Source organism: Toxorhynchites rutilus, chromosome 1, assembly GCF_029784135.1.
Source record: "Toxorhynchites rutilus septentrionalis strain SRP chromosome 1, ASM2978413v1, whole genome shotgun sequence".
Classification (NCBI taxonomy): Eukaryota; Metazoa; Arthropoda; class Insecta; order Diptera; family Culicidae; genus Toxorhynchites; species Toxorhynchites rutilus.
The window spans coordinates 113,636,657-113,651,051 of NC_073744.1; the positions used below are offsets into that span (position 1 = coordinate 113,636,657).

The 14,395-nt window shown below is 37.3% G+C and overlaps 1 protein-coding gene across 6 annotated transcripts in view; it reads right to left on the bottom strand.

Annotated features, from left to right (window-relative positions):
- The window catches only part of LOC129773821 (protein singed), a 65,460-nt gene that overhangs the window by 37,347 nt on the left and 13,718 nt on the right, over positions 1-14,395 (bottom strand). The window lies entirely within an intron of this gene.

The window sequence follows — 14,395 nt, forward strand, 5'->3', positions numbered from 1 at the left end:
ATCAGTTCCTCTTTTCGCACCTACAATTAAAAGGTCATTCATCTAGATTTTAATAGCGGTGGGAAAGCCTAACCTTCCATCCACTTACTTCCAGCCATGCTTTCAAATTTCTTCGCCATCTTTCATTTCGATTAAGATGTTTTGATTAATGTTTCACTGAACTGTGTTTCAAAGATTGTATCGTTGAAACATTTATTTCCGTAATTCAATCAATTAGAGGAAAGTCGAAGTAAACGGGCAGAGCGTTAAGATGGACACTTATGTATGATCGATAAATTTTTATTTTAAATTTGAAAGGTGTACAAACTTACAATACAGTATATCAATACTTTTGACATTCATTGTGTACAACTAGCTGGTCTTCTGTCAAAATTGTGAATAAAAACATAAAAGTGTTCTGCAAAGAACAGTGCGATATAATTTTTATTGTTACAAGTAATTTTTAGGTGTTTTTCGTAACGTCAGTGTTTTACTATCACCACTTTCCTTCCATTTTATCGAATCAATGGTAAGTAATTTTTACTCCAAAAAGATATTAAAAAAAACTCCATCGAATAGAGGGAAAGACGAACATTTTGTTCTGAAAACAATTTGATTATCTCCTCCTTCTTTTTAGCCATTCCGTGTCAAACCGATATGGTGGTTCTCAAATGTTCGTAAAAATTGGTAGTTTTGTTCCTTATCGCAATATAGTAGACCCGTATTTTTTCATTAGCGTGACCATTTCTATTTTAGGGTGGTCCGAAAAATCAACTTTTTCTTCTTTTTTCTAAAAATTACTTTTTATAAATTCATAACTTTTGAACTACTGGACCGATTCAGCTGATCTGTATATCAAATGAAGCCAATGAACACTTATTTAAAAATGTCACACCTGCGAAAAAAAAGGATCTTGTTTTCATAATTTTGATTGTATTTTGTTACTGTTTTCATGGTTTGTGACAAAAGACGCTATATTTTGTTATATTTTTGCTTGAAAGGGGTTTTTTACATAACATTTCCAAAAATCAAAGTAGTGTTTTCCGTTTTTGAGGTGATTTTTCGGACCATCCTAAATTGGGAATGGATAACCTAATGAAAAATTTAAAAAATAAAGGCGTAATATTTGGTGATAAGGACCAAAACTACCAATTTTTACGAAGATCTGAGAACCACTATATCGGTTTGGCATGGAATGGCTGTTTTTTAACTGATGTCCACTAACTACGTTTCCAAGAATAACCGGAAGTTATGGATGGAAGGGGCTCTGAGGAAGGGTCCTTCGTGAACACAACTGCGTTTAATTCCAACATTCCAAGAACAACACATATACGGCGCTTTAAAAAATCCAAGTTTTCACCGTCGATTTAACCATTTCCAACAGTTTTCAGTCAGCAGTAGGAACAATAACTAATAAGATTCTATGGGAAGCCCTTGACAAAAGTGAAAAAATTTGCTTTCGAAAAAAAAACCAAACTGAAAACGCAAAAAAACGGACTAAAGAATTCGTCCAATGAATCCACTGAAACAACTGAAAACGCCTGGCTTAGCGGTTTCTAAAACGTTGTCCAAATCTTTCATTCCTACATCAACTTGAATTTCAAAATATAACTTTTCAGTTAGTGTCCATCTTTCCCACCCCAGGTGGAAAAGCATCCGGTCCTGACTGGATCACCGAATGGCTCAATGAAACGGTTACCTATCTGGCCTTAGGTCGTTTGTCAAATCGATAGGCTTCCATTTGCTGAATGATTTCTACATTGGACTGGAATCGTTGACGATCTGAAACACTACAAAGTTACATAATCTAGACTGCTAGGCACTTCACGCTGATGTGGATAAGATTCTTCTGTGGTGCGCTAAGCAAGGATGGAGCTTACAATCCCGAACAGGTTTCAAATATTTCATCTTTTCAGAAGTTCTGGAACGTGAGAAGCTATTCGCGATCTAGGGGACACGGTTGATTGCAAAAAACTTCGCGGCCGTTGGCTTTTGTCTGACGCAATACAAGTGGCTTCAGCGGTGTATACGTTCTTAACACTTTAAGGACCGGGAAGAAATATGTAAGACATACGCCCGGAACCGTACGTTTTGACTTGTGTGAAGTTACTTGCTTTGCTTGCAAGTTTTTAAGAGGTTTGAAAGTTTGCGGTTCATTCGCCTCTATGTGTTAAGTTAGCGGATAAAATGTTGCGGATTTTTGTTGCGTGCAAGTTTCTGTTCAACGTCTTGCTGGATTTAATGAATAATGATCTATTTCAGTTGAAATAAATTGATTGTTCATAAAGTAACAACCTTCAAATTTTTGCTCATTAGATAGAGAATTGAATCATTCATCTTTCCACATAGTTCATTTTTTTTCTTGATCGTTACAGAAAAAAGTTATAGATTGAAACGTGAGCATGAGTCAATATAGGAAAATATACAGAATTTTGAAAATAAAAAAAAAGTTGTTCGAATAGAGTTATCGAAGTTATTCTATAGACAGATATTTTACCTATCTTCCAGCCACAATTTTATTAATCGGAAAAGGGTCTGAAAAAAGTTATAGGCGAAGTTGTATGGGAGAAATTAATTGTTTTAAAGAAAATTGAAAAAAAAATATTTGGAAGGACCGGAAATACAGTCTCGAGATAGTACTCATTCGATAAAGAATATTTTTATTTATCTTTAGCCAAATTTTCATTGATCGGAAAAGGGTCTAAGAAAAGTTATTGGCCAAAACGTTCACGAGTTGTACGGGGGAAAGGGTCTTGCTGGGTAAGGAAGTACATAAAAAGTAAAGAGAAATAAAAATTTCTATTGTATAGAAATTTTGTCTATTTTTCGAATCCCTATGTGATTCACCTTAGGATCTATGGTGAAAAACGTACTACTAAAAAGTGCATCTTACTATGATATATCGAGGAATATAATGAAAAAATAAATTCCTAAAAAATTGAAGTACTAAAAAAATCTAGAAATTTTAGGATTTAGAGATTCAGTACTACTATAATTCGTATTTAAATGTTTTCCTACGCATGTTATAGATATGTATGATTTGTTCAGATAATAAGATAATTCTCCTATATGGTTTACTATAAGAGCTATAGTGAAAAAATGAGTTTTTCTTTTTTTTTCCCGTTCTCAATAGGCTTGGAAATGAAAATTTGAGAAAATACTCACAGTATATCTACTGTGGTGTACCGCGACAAATTATAACAAAATCCTGGGTGTATAGAATTTATTAAAGTTTTCAAAACTGTTTTTCGATGATTATTTATTGAACTATTTATTATCAAATACGATTTCGAAATTTTTCGTTCATACAATAATATCTCAGTACTGTATGGTCTTACAGAAATGTTATAGAAATCAAATGAAAGACAGTAGATAACGTTAACTGGATTTGCTATCTTTGAAAAAGCAGAAAGAAATCGATTTCCCATTTCTTCCCGATATTTTTGTCCACTACATCTTCATACATCGAAATACAAATTTCTCTGTAAAATATTCCCCATCTTCATGCGTTGATATTTCACGATTTGAAAGCATTTCAAATATCGCCTAAAAATTTCGACTTCGCACTCTGTTCAATTTTTTTTCGTTTGTGAAAAAGTTCTATTTCCATTTTCGTTAAATTTTTAATTTCCCTCCTACAACTTGTATACATTTTGGCCCATAACTTTTCTCAGACTCTTTTCCAAAATTTGGCTTAAAATGGCTTAAAATGGATAAAAAGTATTCTCTATCCAATGAGTATTATCTCAAAAATGTGTTTTGGGTCCTTTCGAATAACTTTTTAAAAATCACTTTAAATTAATTAATTTTCCCCATTGTGGATGGAAGATAGGTAAAAGATTTCTCTATCAAATAACTTCGATAACTCTATTCGAACAACTTTTTTTGATTTACAAAATTCTGTATATTTTCCTATATTGACCCATGCTCGCGTTTCAGTCTATAACTTTTCTCTGTTACGGTCAAGAAAAAAAATAATTGTGTGGAAAGATGAATGATTCAATTCTCTATCTAATGAGCTTTGAAAGTGACTTTGAAAGTTGTTACTTGATGAACAATCAATTTATTTCAACTGAAATAATTCATTTAATCCAGCAAGACGTTGAACAGAAACTTTCACGCAACAAAAACTTTTATCCGCTAATTTCACACAAGTCCATAAAGAAGGAACGCGAAAAAGAAAAATCTCGTGAGCGGTCCGCAACGGGTGGGACGCGAAACACGAGAAATCTCGTGAGCGGTCCGCAAAGTGTTAAGGAATCTTCAAGTTGGCTTGCTCATTGCCTTAGAAAATTTAACTCATAGACGAGGTAACCTTCAGAGACTGTTTGTGTTTGATGTTTTCATTGATAGCATAGAATACCCTTCACTTCCGCACAACATAAATCAGGATGTCCTTTACCATAAACTTCATGAGCGTCATTTGTTTGTAATCAACAGCCATAAAATGGGTACAATATCCTTTTGACAACTGTGTCAAAGGTATTATTGTACTCATTGTTACAACATTTAATGTTGTAAGAGCTGTTTTTGGCGCGGAAGTTACAGGCCGACGAGGGACTCCCATCGGAACCCGGACGTTTCTTCCGAACCACCGACACAGAACTGAATGGATTCCTGGACGGCCAATACATTTGAATACTGAGAACACACGCGAACTTCTACCATTTCGTCGCAGTAGAGGTTCTTCAGTTATTCCAGTTCACCGTAGTGAATCTAAACATAGAACTTCCAGCAATCGCAGTAAGAATCAACTATCCCACTCCGGTGACAGTAATCTCAATTTATTTGCCGAATTCACGGATCCCCAGCGTACAGAACGAGTTGATCTACGCTCTGCGCAATAAAATCGAGAAAAGAGGACTCGACTAGCCGCGGATACCCGTTGGACACCCGCACGAAACGAGAACAAGGAATGCCTATCGCGCGGCTCGAAATGAATGCAGGAACAAAATACGTAGCGCTTATCCAATCCAACACCTCGCCCGAGATATGGCGACGGGTAAATGGTACGGCGAGTGAATGGTACTGTTTCTGACCCACTCGCAGTCGCGAAAGGTCAGAGACACTACTTCCAATCCATATCAGCACTGGAAGGCTACCCCACAGAATTCACCAAACGAAACACAATCACGGTAGACGCTATACATCGATATAAGATCCCATGCCTCAAGATATAAGATCATGCACAGATCAAGATCCCAACCAGCACCTCAATCTATACGAATAGAAACTCTTCACATTCCGTCGTCAAGGAAAAATCAGCGAGACCGAACGTTTCCCGCTCCTCGCGAAACGTCCTGCAGCAGATGAAACGATACCGATATAATTCTTCAACAGGACCTGTACTGAGCACTACCTTCAAGAATGATCTTGGAGCCTGGTTGTCCAACTTGAAAAAAAAAACAGACAAAACCGGACACTCATCAGAAGAATTCCGCCTGATATCACTAACCTGTTGCATCCAAGGTCATAGGGAGAATGGTGAACGGCTGAGTCAGCATCCTTCCGGAAACAACCTACTGGACTTCCGACAACACGCATTCCGGCCAGGCTACGGGACCAACACATATCTGGTCACCCTGAGTCATGCTCTGAATGAGGTAAGGATGGTTTGGCAACGACATCTCCAGAACATACAACCGAGCTTAGACACCGCTGGGGGCGGCTGCCGCGTGTATCGCCGCTACATACCAATCAAACCACCCCATTGCCATTGTTATCCGACTCAGCCAGCGCTGTCGCCACGCTGGAATAGGAGAAGTCGAGGTACCCTGGATACAACAAATATTCTGGGATGCCCGTTCGGATACCACCTTCACGTGAATTCGGGTCTTCTTCGGTATTCCCGAGAATGAAAAGGCAGACCACTTCGCTAGTGGTCGATATAGGACGATATAAAATGAAAAAAAGGAAACCCCGAAACATTCAACATCTCTGGAAGCTAAACCGGCCCATGGACTGATCAAAAATATAGATAAATATTGAAATATTGCGCCATAATATTGAACGTCTATGGGCAGCTTAAAGATAACTGAGACACAGCAACGACGAGGAGAAACTACCGACATCGGTCCCACTAGGCACAGACTAAGCACTGATCAGGACATCGAAAACGGAAACCAGGCGAATGAACTTAAAAACGAATCAATGGAAGACCCAGGTACTGACGCACCGAGAATAGACCAGGCACGGACAAGCCTTTAGGAAGACCCATATAGAATATACGCAACCATATATTTTATACAACTGATACAGCAATAGCAATAGATGTTTTTGAAAATTCATGAAATTCATGACCAATACAAAATAGCAAGTGCCTACCTCTCACTGACAAATTTCAGGAAGATATATAGAATTACTATGGAACTCGCTTCCGCCGATACTCGGAGTTCTACTGCATTTATATGTGGAAGACCAATCAAACCGCAACTGATATAAAGCGAGATATGAATCAACTCTTCTGTGAGTCTGCACCATCGTATGAGACTGTCCATTTGGAAGTTGATAAGTTCAAGCGTGTCTGTGAAATTGTTTTGAATGATACACACGCTAGAAGTCCATAAGAGATGTCAACACCAAAAATGACATAAACATCTAGAATGGAAACATGTGGGAAACGTCTTTCATGAGCATCTACACATGAACAAGTTTCAAGCAAGATGGATGGCGTGCCTATTTGAAATCGATTAAAAAGGAAATGTGTAACTACTGTACGAGAAACTCTTTCGTAAGGCAAGGCGCAAATTGAGAAGCGTATAGCGCTCGTAAACGAACACGAGACTACCAACACGACTCATACGTGCCACAAACGTAGCGTGGTGGAGCGCATATTCAGTCACAGTTTGGTGTAAATAACGTGCCACTCGCATACAATGTTTGATTCACACAGATTTGCGCGATATATTTATTTACTAACACAATCACCCGACCGGTACGACCACACAGTGCCAAACTCAACGCACTATATGATCGTTCACCAACACAACTACCACAACCGATACGACCAGCACGAGAAACTGTGGTTCAGCCACAGCGTCACGCGAGTCGTGTCTCACGAGCGCTCCACAATCTCGCGTCATCTGGCCAATTTGCGCCGTTCTATCTGTTTTCATTAGCCACAAAAACAGGCGCTATATCGCGGTAAGTTACACGCGCTATACGCGTCTCAATTTGCGCCTGGCCTAAGAGTTTAAGGGGTGCAGAATAATAAATTAAAAAATATTAATAATAAATTTGTAAAAATGTTAAAAAAGATAAATTTTCATGTTTGTTGCCAAAAAGATAGTTTACTAAATTGATATTTAATAAATTTGTAGGTTACTGAACAACAAGGCAAAAGTTTACATCGGTCAACCGTTATGGTTTGCTGCATGGATTTAATACTTCCAATCCGAACCGGCCATCCATGCTGTTGGAAAATTCAATATAGTTGTAAATTTTCCTCAACATACGACACCATAACCATTTTGTCAGAGAACATTAACCGACATGATTTCAAAGATTAGATGATCTAGTCTGACTGTTACGGTAAATCTGTCCGGCAAGACTTCAGTTTGAAACTGTTCACACTTGTACCAAAAAGAAAACTTCTCTTGCTCGAAGTTCCCAGACTGATCCAGTGCATTCACATTTGAAGTCCAATCCAATCACAAAAGCTGCACTTACTTTAATTTTTTTTGCACACGAATTGCTACAGTGTTTTCTCCTCTTCTATCTGTTGACTTTGAGGAGTTGTGTTTCAGCTTTTTAATGAAAGCATCTAGTGTTGGATAGATAACTCGCCGTAAGCCATGAAATTAAAGTCCCGCAAGCCAGACATAACGGCCACGAGATAACCTGTGAACATGACAGCATGATTAACCGCAGTAGTGTCACCCACAGTTAATCTGCACCAAAAACGCCTTTCCAAAACCTGGTTCGTCGAACTGTGATAATTCGCACGTCGTCTCCCAATGTTAGCAGATAATGGGCGCATTTAAAACTACAGTTAGACTAATTTGCGTATCATCTTTCACCGTGACAGGAACCATAAAAATTTGCCCATTGACTAACGTTGGAAAGAAAATGCATCGCGAAAGAATAGAAAGTTCATCGAAATTGGGTTTTCGAATCAACTCCAACACAATATCGACAACTTTGTCGAGAGAGGAATCGCTGGAGTTTTGCTTGTTTCTTGTTTTATTTAGGCTTCACGTCTGTCTGCGCAGCCTAATCTCATTAGGCTTCATCACACGCAAGCAAGCCAGGAGAGAGAGGTGAAGAATCATGCAATCGTGTTTATCAGCCCACGAAGAAAGTTAATGTTGTAGAAAACAAATGAAAACAAGACATCTGTAGCGGCGAAGTGTTTACTATTCATTGGATAACTAATTATTTCGTTATTGATTTCCAGCGTTGATTCTTCTACGTGTTTGGTTTGATCAACAACACTACTTTTATCTAGCAGACTCTACATATCTGTAGCTGAACACAGCGCAAGCGAAAATAGGCCAACGGGATCTCAAATTATCTCCATGTTGCCTTCTGCCTTCGTACATCAAGATATGGATTTCTGGTTTTGGTTCTCGCTTTAGTATAGCCTCACATTTTTCTTAATACGATTGCCAGTTCCATAATTAATTAGCCGTCGAACAGAAACGACGTGGGTTCACAAAAACTCAAATGATTGATACCCTCGGTCACTAATCGCATTCATTGAACGATCATGACAATTTGTCCAGCAAATGTACGCCTGCCTTATTGCATAATCAAGTAGATCAACAATTTAACCCCGCAACATAAAATCAGCTGTCCTTAATTTACTTCAAGGTGATAGGAAATTAAGTCTATGCCTCAGTAAAATCCAATCAAATCTTCATTCCATCAGTACCAAGCCCATCGAACAGTAAATCGATCATCGTTAAATCAACGCGATTGGCTGGTTGTAGATAAATTCTAGCATAGATTTGAGCTCTTTGTTAGGATAATGTGCACACAATGTGCACACAATATATACCTATGAATCAACGTTTCAGCTTTTGCAAACTCATAGAAAAACTTCGATTCCATCCACCTCTGTGGCTCTGTGCAGTATTTTGCGCATGTTAATATACAAAACACATCACCCGGCATCGATTTCTATTTGTGTCAAGCGAATTGGTTATATTTACTTGATCATTAAGTTCTTGACCACCGTTACGAAATGTTGCTTACTTGCACATCAGGGCTATGCCGCAAGAGACCCAATTGAAACGGTATCGTTCTATTTTTCGCTTGAGCTGTAATTGAAAGTGAGGTGTGCTCTAGGGTATCGTTAGAGAACATTGCGGAATTATGATCGTTATATGCGAAGACGGACGGAGTAGATCGCAATCATTGGAATTGGACCATGTAAACTCTAGCAGCGCTATGTTTGGAAAATTTTGGATCAATTTTTAAAATCTTTTGACCTGTTTTTTTTTTAAAAAGGAAAGCCTATTTCAATTCACTGTAGTTTCCTTTTAACATTATTTTTTGACTATACTTCACCCTTTGACACTCCTCGTCATGTTTAGGGAGTGTTTCGAAAAATTATCCGAAACATTTGATATGTTATTACTCACAAACGGGAAAACCAAAAAACTATCCATCTGTAAGGTCGTGTACATTAGAGTTCAGGTAATGTGAAAGCCATGACTAAAACAAAAAATAGAACCTACCACACGCTGACAAATTTCTGGAAGACCTCTAGAATTACTATGGGACACGCTCTCGCGGATAATCGAGGCTCGAGATGTTATACACAAACTCGCCTCTCACTTGAGTAAATGCTGTACCAGTATGGGTGGATATCAGATTTTATGATACTTTTCAGCTCATTTGGAGTGATGTATGAGGATCAGGGCTCGGAAAAGTCATATTCAACTAAAGATAGTCGAATTCGTCTTCGCATTCTGTTGGAAATGAGGTTGGGCTTTTTTTTACTTTGACAAATTCATGAATTTTGTTGATATAACCCGTTTTTCTGAATCTTTTTTTCACAAAATTTAACTCGAAGACAAAATGAACTGAAAGAAGTTCTGCCAAAATTGCACGCTATTTACTAATACTAAAGCGGGGACCTTCAAAGCATACCTGGTAACTGTCTAAATTAGTTGGTTTGAGTTCACGGTGGGTAAACAATGGAAAGTTGTTGATATTCTTCCACAATCTTCCGACATCAATCCCAGTAAAAATAACTGAGGAAGTTATCTGTGTAGGAAATTTAGAAACCATTAAATTTCTAAAAATAACTACTTTAAAAACCACTTCATGGAATAATTGATAAATATTCCTTCCGAATACACCAAAAAAAAACAAACTCGTAGATAAGGCCAAAGACAGCTAAAGATAGTCGCAATGAACAAGGGATACCATACTAATTATGGAATTCGGAAATTGGCTAACGCCTTCGAAATCGAGCAGAGATTTCAACCAGGGTACGATTATGAGTTTGAGTCAATTTTCATACATTAGCACATACATTCGCAATTTTTAGAGAAATAGAAACCATTATTCTGAAAACAGATAGCAAACCTTTTAACTCTCATATGACACTATGACTTAACCTAAATAGAATGTTCCGAAAGCTTGTTTTCGATTTTCGAAAGAAGGGAAAAGAGATCTTGCATGGTGGAGTACGACTACGGGTTTGAGTCACTATATATCGAATCAGGTATCTCATGTCCGTCGAGGGTTGACGCTTTTCGGGGGTTTGTCTTGTTTTTCTTGTTAGTTTGTTGCAAGGAAGGTAGCTGATCGAGTATCGGTGATTAACGCGAGGATGAGGGTATTTTTTGCATGCCGATATAGTGATTATTATGTTCTTGGCGGCTGCACCCAAAATTGATTTTTAGCTTATGTTTTGTCATCCCAATTTAGACATTAAATGAGACATAACATAACAGAAAATGTCATGACTCACAAATACTGGTAAGCATTTATATAATATACATGATACAGCAATATAAGATTAATACGAGCGAGCGAAACAAAAGACAAATAAGCCTTCCGCATACTTTGCCACATACACGGCCCAGACCGAGATAGATATTGTTCTCCTTCGTGCGCTCCTTTTTTACTCTTAGAAAACGCTTCCCAACTTCATTTTATAACCAGGTGCAATATTATCACGTATTTGCTGAACCATTACTGAAGCATCAATAGCCATGTGGATAGCGTGGTCGTGTAAAATAGCTTTGCATTCCACATCCGGCTTTGGTTCATTCCGATCCGAAAGATATTTTTTAGCATGTAAAATGAATTATCTAAATTGACACGTAACAGAAACGTTACGTAACGGAATTTTGAAAATTAGAATATAAAAGAGGCTACGTAACAATTTAGATAACTGTGCGTAAAACCGGCACCTCCTCGATTGAAAATTTATGGTCAATTTAAAATCAACAGGTTTATAATGGTGACAAATAAACTTTTTGAAACCAAGTGCCAGAGTACAGAAATACTCCCAGAAGGCCCTCATCCAAAGAAAAAATATTTCTAATATTGTCCACGGCTTATGGTCAGATCTCGAAATGTTTCACCCGTTGACATCCTTTAAAATATTGTATAGTGGAATAGCATGGTTGATAATTTTTCGAAACCATATCTGGTTGGTTGTGATGTATCGAGGATTCAGTCAGATCAGAATGAGAGAATAAATTGACTTCTGATCTTTGGAAGTAAAATTGAACTACAAAACATTGAAGGAAAAACTTGGTATCAATTCCGACTCTAAGTACACCTGGGGGACACATATTGCAAATCTGAAACAAAAATGCCAATAAAGACCCAAAATCCTAAATATAATAACCGAGACATGATGGGGTGGCAATCCAGAAGAATTAAGAAGTTTGTAAGAAACAACGCCATGGTCCACGATTACGGTATCTTTTGCTTCAAATTCGCAACTAGGCTCATATCCTGAAAATGCATGCAATTGACCCGCACGATGAGTGTCGAAATTCTTTATCTCACAGAATATTCATACAGATTTGTCATTCGGTTATAAATTCATTGGTAATTACTTATTTTGTACAATTTGTTCAACTGAATTCAGAGGCAAGTTTTATTATGTTGTGATGTTTCCTAAAAAGGACAACCTTCACTATGCATCTTCAAGTAAGTCTCGTCTGCCTTTCCGTCTTTATATGTTCTGTTGCTACAAATAGTATTTTCGTCGAAAAATCTTACAGAATTGCTAAATTCTAACCATACTGAGATAACATCGGTCGCTGGTTGCATTCAATTATTCCTTAGGAACCATCCGACAAACACATGGTTCAAAGAATCGTTGGGATTCAGTTTTGAAGCTGGTGACTAATTGTCATGATTAAATGCACATATATATCTTTTTGAAACCGTTGTAATACCTGCTCTTGTGGTGATGGCTATCATATCATCGAGCATGTGCTTTGGTTTTGTACGTATTTTCATTTTGCCAGGGCTCAACTATCCGAATTCTGGGCACTGACAATGTGACTTATCAGTTAGAGACATCTTAGCGATATCAACCTAATGTTCCCCAATTCATCTATGCTTCAAAAGAGTTGATATCACTGTTGGCATCTCTTCTATAATTCTTATCTCACCAAACAATCTCGCTGACTTCATCCTATTCCTAGATCCTAGTCCCGACAAATTAATCTCTTATTAGCTTCTGTTGTAATAAAATTATCAGATTCAATCATGTAGCAAATAGATTCTATTGTAATTGTAGTTGAGTCTGATAAATAAAGGCTATGGAAAATGCATTGAATGTGCTCCATATTTTGATTATTGTGCATCCGTGTGTTTTTCTCCTTACAAGCAAAAAAACAAATGCAACGTACACTAATTCTCCAAAACAAAGTCACGCGATAGGCGAATAAAACTCCCCGAAGATTTATGCTAGAATGCAATTATTAATAATATCAGAGGCTTCCAAAACTGTCTTTCGAATCTCCATGCGATCATTACTTCTTGAAACATTGATGATCAAAGGCGAAAGAGTTATTTTTCATTAAATCGAAGATATCTTTATACTAAAAGGTCTTACTGTAACGTTCCATGAAGCAAATGGAAGCTGAGAGATTGGACTATTTGGACTCGATATTGACCTAGTTATGAACATGTTATCACAGTCTGCAAAACATCAGATAAAAAAGAAAGTCGTTTTTTATTCCCCTATATTTTTGTACATTACACATACACACCTCAAAGTAAAAATATGTAACTAAGAGATTACCAATCTATTTTTTTTTCCAAAATATATATTTTTATCAAGGCTCATATGGCGTTAGCCTGACGGGGCCGGAGTTCAATATTTTATTACGAATCTATGATGATATATATTTCATCAACAGATACTCATTCATCATTAAGTCGAAGTCTATAAAGAATCACTAAAAAAATTTGATGTTCAAGCTTGCTCCTCTATTTTTTCTTTTGGGTGTATTGTATATAATAGTGTGAGAATGGCATGCCTTGTGACTCGTTTGGATAATTGAAACTGAATATATACGCAAAACAGGACTGCTTTTCGAATGAGATGGACTTTGTTTTCAAGGAGTCTATATTTTCAAATGATTTAAAATGAAGTTGGAAGTACCCCAACCGGGATACTTGTAAACTCATCTGTCTGTTTTCTTATTGTTGGTGAAATATCCGAAATATGTCTTGAACGTCCTGACCAGAATGTTTAATGGTTTTGGTTTGTCCACACAGTAAACTATTGTATTTGAAATTGTGATCAAATGAGTGAATATCTTTAAACGTGTTCGTACAACTGTAAATGATAACCATCGGTAATCACCTGCTTTGAAATGGTTGACAAAATTTTCAACTCGTAACATACTGACAATGATCAGATGTAGTTATTTCAATATTTCAATCCTACATGCATGGATAAAACATGGAAACAACTTCTTTTTTCTCCACGACGAGATCTACCATGCTGATTTACAACAAGGCTAATTAGCATTTTCACTTCTCACATTGACGAATGATCACGATCGCTATGATTGTGCATTCATCGTCATCCATTCGTCACCAAAAAGGATGTGATACGAGGGAAGAATATCAAATTTGTTTTGCACCGGAATTATTATTCAGCCACTGAACGAAACAAAGACAGGAAAAGACAGAGATATATGATGCAGCATTGAGAGAATGAAAAAACTTCAGTGGCCCTACAACCGGCATGATAGAATAGGTGTTTCATCGATTATTGGAATACAGTAGAACCCCGATTATCCGGATGATCCACGGTGCGGATTTCTCATGACAGCGAGTTCTATAGTAAATCTATAGGCCAATTGTCAGTGAGTGGTAGGCTCATGCTCATTTTTTGTCATGGTTTTTACATTATTTGGCCACTGGTGTACACGATCTTGTAGATGGATAGTTTAATGACTCCTGTAGTGATAAAACATAGTAT